Consider the following 6142-nt stretch of genomic DNA (forward strand, 5'->3'; position numbering starts at 1 on the left):
GAACCTGCATTAACCGTCCGCTATCCTCAATAAGATTTATTCTCATTGGGCTGTGAAGACTGATTTATTTTTATCCCAGCCGAAAGCTTGTATTAAATGACTCAACCTAGTGCAGTCCAAAATTACTATCGCCATTACTACACTCAGCAACTTTTGCCATCCTTTCTGATATCAGGCGGCTGTTTTCTCTCTGTGTATTTCACTGATCTATAATTTCATGTGGTGCTTTAATTGGTCAGTTTTGAATAGTGACATCGACTCTTAATGGCATTTTCCAAGGATTAATACGGAAAATGGTTATTGCTAACTTATGTTCATTAAAGCAAAGATCTTAAGAGGAAAAAGCACTTTTAAAAGTAATGCATTACAACAGGGGTGGGGAACGTTGATCCTGGAGGGCCATTGTCCTGCAGAGTTTAGCTCCAACCCTAATCAAACACACCTGAAGTTAATCAATGTCTTCAGGATTACTAAAGTTACAGGCAGCTGAATGTTTTTTTCAGGGTTGGAGCTAAACTCTGCAGGACAATATGGCCCTCCAGGATCAACGTTCCCCACCCCTGCATTACAATATTGCAATACTCCCCAAAAAAGTAATTAATTTACTCCCAAATAAAAAAAATTAATTGTGTTAATTAGTTACTTTTAATGGAAAGTAATGTGTTACATCATTGTTGCGTTACTTTCTCTCACCTGGGCTGGGCTATTTTTTAATAACAAATATATATATATATATATATATATATATTTTTTTTTTTAAAGGCTCTTTCACACCTGAAATGAATAAGCCATTCTGCTGGATTGCAGAGGAATAGGATATGCAATAGGAATAGCAGGAGAAGAAAGTTTGTTGAAATGTTTATTTTTTGCTTATTAGTATGCTTTAAGGTCAAAAGCGACGACACTGGTTAATAAAGTGAGATTAAATACATAAAGTATATTTGTGTAATTTAACACATTTAATTATTGCAGGTTTGTGTAATATTCGGAGTTAGTATTTCACATTTTTTATTGATTTTGAGGAATACTTAATTTGTTTTGCACAAATAAGATGAGTAAATGCCTGCTCACATTTAATTAGAACTACAGTAACCATTATGTTAACTCACAATGCACTCACGATTCCTCTCAACATGAGGACAGGAGACCCATCAATCAATACATGGGAAAACAAAGTAACCTGCATTACTTTAAAAAAAAAAAAAAAGTAACTCAGATATTTTGTTGTTAATTTAATAGTGTTGCTTTACTCGTTACTTCAAAAAAAAGTAATCTGATTACGTAACTCGTGTTATTTGTAATGTGTTACCCTCCAACACTGGTCAGGGTAAGATGGGGTAAGATCAAGGGGGCACTGTTTCATAAAATACTGAAGCTTCCCCGGGCGCCGCCATTAATTAGCAGACCAGCACCTGCTGTTAGCATCCCATTGACTCCCATTCATTTTGGCGTCACTTTGACAGCGAATAACTTCACATCTGAGGCGTTTAAAGACTCCATTTGTCCATTATTTATTTCTAAAAAAACACGAAAATGTATAAAAGGCTCCATTACCTTGTATCTTACATTATGGCCCCGTAGAAGCAGTTTTTGTAAAAATAGGCTAACGATTGCGTCATAACCACGCGACTCTCTGTCGCACAGTAGAGAAATTACCGTATGGACAGGAGGAGAAGCTCGCGGGCAATCGGGGGGACGTGGAGGCAAAATGACAAAATTATTAATCAGAATACTTAGCAAAAGTTGCTCCTGCTCCTAGCTCACGGACACCTCCTACTCACACTCTCCGTCTCTGCAGGTTTCGGAAGGGAATGATTCAGATTTCTCTTGGCACAGCTACTAGAAGACAGACGGGTTGCTCACGTCACATCTAGGTCGTCAAGCTCAGTTTGAGTCTGCGCAGTACGCTCAGCCATCAGGAAGTGAGTGCTTCTAATTGACTTCACTTTTCCACGTTGAATCCAATGGGGTCGCTGTGTCCATTTATTTTACTGTCTATGGGTAAGATGCCCCTCTTAAGAACAATATGCATCTGTAACATATGCCTATACGTTTTGCATGTGCAGGGTGACAATGCAGCCAATGTGTTAAATAAATAAACGGAAACATTTGTTAATTTAGTTGTCATAGCACAACATGTCAAGAGGATTTAATGAAAAGCGAAAATATCTGAAATGTTTTGGGTTCTAACTATTCAAACCGAAACGAAAACCCGCGATACCTGCGAGTATATGGCGTACCGAACACGCCCCCGCCCCCTGCTGCCCCTCCCAACCTATTGTTGAGGATGCGGAGCGCGAGCATCTCTTCCTAATATACATGAATGAACATCTGAAGGTATGTTGAACGATACAGTACAACTTACTGAAACGTATTAAATATAGTGTAATCGCTCAGTCAGTGTTTCAAATGCGGAAAGACATCAGTAATAGCTTGTAAACAATATGCCACGTTGCATTACATTTACCTCAGGCAAGTCATTTAATGTCCACGCCTCCATGGCTTGTTAGTCAGCAAGAGAAATGAACCCTTTTGCTAAATATATGCATTACACTAAATTAGCATATTCATTATAGCCTATTTTACTTAACCTGTTATGTCTTGATTATTTTATGTCCACAAACTAATGCTTTAAAATCTGTCATGAAAGCTAGTGTGTAAATGATTATATTTCAACAAAGAATTGGAGTAAAAACATAATTAAATTAGAATTTAATGTAAAACCTGCCTTATGTGCAGTTTACATGTTTGCATTGTTATTTGAGTGTTAATTATTATCTCTAAAATTAAATAGCAACTGCATTTAGACTAATAGAATTTAGACCCATTAATTATAGGCTACAAAAAATAACATTGGTAACAAGACGCGTGTCTACTGACTAAATCTTACAATGTTAATGTTTAGATGAAATGACAAAATTAAGAAGAGCATATAGTCATTCATTCACTGTGTTGAGATGAGGTTTTGTGAGATATTGAAAGGTTTTAAAAGCCAACCTAACCTTTCCTACACGACACAACGTCATAAAAACACGGCGATCAAATATGTCCATCTCTTGCAGTTTTATGTTGAATAGAACGATTAAAAAGCAGTGGATCACATTCTGTGAACCAGTTCAAAATTCAACTAAATGAACAGGCCTACATTTCAAGGAAAATCAACAATATCACTCCACAGCGAATCCTTAACTCTCCTTACAGTTGATTTTAAACAATCCATTTACACTGATCTAAAACCAGAAGCGTATCCAGACCCTCCCACTCGGGAGCACATGCAGTCACATGCAGTCATGTAAATGCTTCCCCATCATTGGACACACCAACTTCTCTGTGAATGCGAGATTTAAACCCACGTCACTTTCGGTAAGCAGATTTTTTCTTACTGCTTGTGGCAGGCTGTGAGCACCCAAATCCCTAAATGCTTCCAAGAGGAATATAGCAAGCTAATCATGGTATCCTTCTCTTCACCAGAGCCAATCTCATTAGGGTTTCTGTGGTCCAGCCCTGCCTCTAACACTCCAGCACAGCTTCCATGCTGCTGACAAGATTACTAGCCGAGGCCTCCGTGGGTCGGGGTGGGTAACAGTGGAGGGGGATTATTTAGATAATTATTTTCTGCCCTTCTGGTTAGAACTGATGAATGAGGAGGGGATTCTTAGAATAAAGAACGAGCACAAGCTTAGTAGACCATAGACACGGCTGAGACACATCTGGAACTCTTATCAGCGGCATTGACAATAGGAAGTACAGAAATACATCTTTTTTTTTTGTGTGTCGTTTGTACAGTAGTTTTTTTCTTCTGCAAATTGGCCTACAATATTTGCTCACTGAATGCATACTAATATAGTATCGCCGATATAATACATGATATTTTATGTACAGTCTCAAAAAACTATTTCAAATTGCATTACAGACAAGCATTTTGAATTAAATTTCCTACAGGTTGTATTAAATGCTCAATGCAGCATGCTAGTTATTTTAATCATGCTTATGCTAATTATGCTTGATGCTAATGCAATTAAAACAGGACATGGCAGCAGCATCTCACCCCCGCTGTTTCAAATGCACAAACAAACTGCTAAATGCATGCTTTTACAGAGGTCCAAACTGCTTTCACACCTGACACAGTTTAAACAACATGAGAGGTTTCCCCAGTGGAAGGACTGTTTGAAGACTCATTCTTATACACACTCATATAAAGGTGTAGTGGATGGATTACTTACAAATTGTAGTCAGTTACTGATTCCAAATTACATGACAAAAATTGTAGGTAGTTACATAATCCATTACATTACCATTAATTACATATCCATTAATTACTTTAGATTACTTTTGTCCTAGCTCGTTTATCACATTGAATAGGATAATCTTGTACCATATTTATGTAAAAAAAAAACAAAGAGAAATAAGATGTATTCCACCCATTGTTATCAACAACATGAAGTGCATTAAATGTTACATTACATAATGAGTTTAATGAAAAGCGATTAATTAAATTATAAAAAAATTCAAATTCAAATAAATAATTTCAAAATAAAACTCTTAAAAAAGTATTTAATTTACCAGCATGTCATGTGACCATTAACTGACATCAGAGAACTGTCAATGTAATTTTATTATTATTATTATTATTATTATTATTATTATTAATCACTTAATTTTATTATTATTGACCTTGCAAAAAGGTTCAAATTAGGGAACCCCTGCATTGCATGTAAATTAATTTGTACATTTTAATATGCTTGAAAACAAAAGCCTTCCAAAGACAGCAATACATGGTTAATTATTTTATAATTATTCAAAAAATAGTTAATGTATTCGTCAGGAGCTGATCAGATATGCACTATTGAAAAATGAAATGATTTCTGTCAATCCATTGATCAAATGCTCTGTGGGTCTCAGTGATAGTCACATGACTAGTGGCTCGTCTGTGTGTGTGATTCCACAAACCTGGAAGACTTTCTGAATGTATGCAAGCAGTAGGCTTTTTTTAGAAAGGAAAATTTAAAAGATAAAAAAAAAATAGTAGGAAGAATCAATGATAATTTACTGCCATTGTGAGAATTACATGTAATCAATGCGTGTACAGTAGATGCCATACAGTCTCTTGTGAGATATTTGGCCATGACACACATTGTGCTTGTGGACATCAGTAATATGCTCTGCCCCGTTGATTGCATTGGATATCTGCACACACAAGAAATATTGATTTTATGTGCAAATGATTCTTTTGATATTTTGTTGCAATCTTTTTTGGATACATTCTGGGCAATAATGCATCTCTGTCAGTTTCCACAAGAGGGAGGTATAAACCCATTGCTTTCATGTACTCTGCCTGTTATACACATTAGCTTATCAGGAAGGAATCTCAGCAAGCATCTCTCAACATTCACTTCTCCATTGTATGATTTCATTCGAAGACCCTATGTTCTGCAGCTTTAATGACATAAAAAACATGTTTTTCCAGAAAGGATAATCAGTAATACATATTTTGCTTTTGGCTCTGCTTGGAAGCTAATGCTAATGTTTCCAGAGCTCATTGGAGCTTCATTTTTGACTGTGCTGGCTGCTGACACGTCCAGTCAGCACAGAGACAGAAGCATTCCTTTGTTATGTAAAGACCCCTCACGCTGTACATTGCTGATGAGGTTCGATGTATGCTGTCACTAGCATTTTACAGGCATTCTCTGTTTAGATAACTAAAACAAGCATTACCAGACTGTAGGTTTCTGTGCCTTTCGAAATTGAATTGAGTAGCCTATGCCCTTTCCTGAATTTGTAAATGGAATACAGAATTATTAATCAAATTTGAATTTATTGAAACGGAATTAAAATCAAATGAAATGTAAAAACATTTTAAAATTTGCATCTATTTTCAACAATACAATCATTTTCAATATGATTACCCTTGAACATGTTCAACATTCAATTTCCAAATAAGATATCAGATTCCAATTTGACAACCAGTGATGAACTGAATTTATTAATTCAGAATAACCCTAACCTTTTTTTTTTTTGAGAGAGAGAGAGAGAGAGAGAGTTTTAAACTGATTGTCATGTCAATCAGTTATAATTAAAAAGATTCTGGCTGTTATGATCCATATGATTATGGGTTTTCATTTTTTCCTGTGTCTATATTTTA

This window comes from Squalius cephalus (assembly GCF_949319135.1).
Source record: "Squalius cephalus genome assembly, chromosome: 16".
NCBI classification, from domain to species: Eukaryota; Metazoa; Chordata; class Actinopteri; order Cypriniformes; family Leuciscidae; genus Squalius; species Squalius cephalus.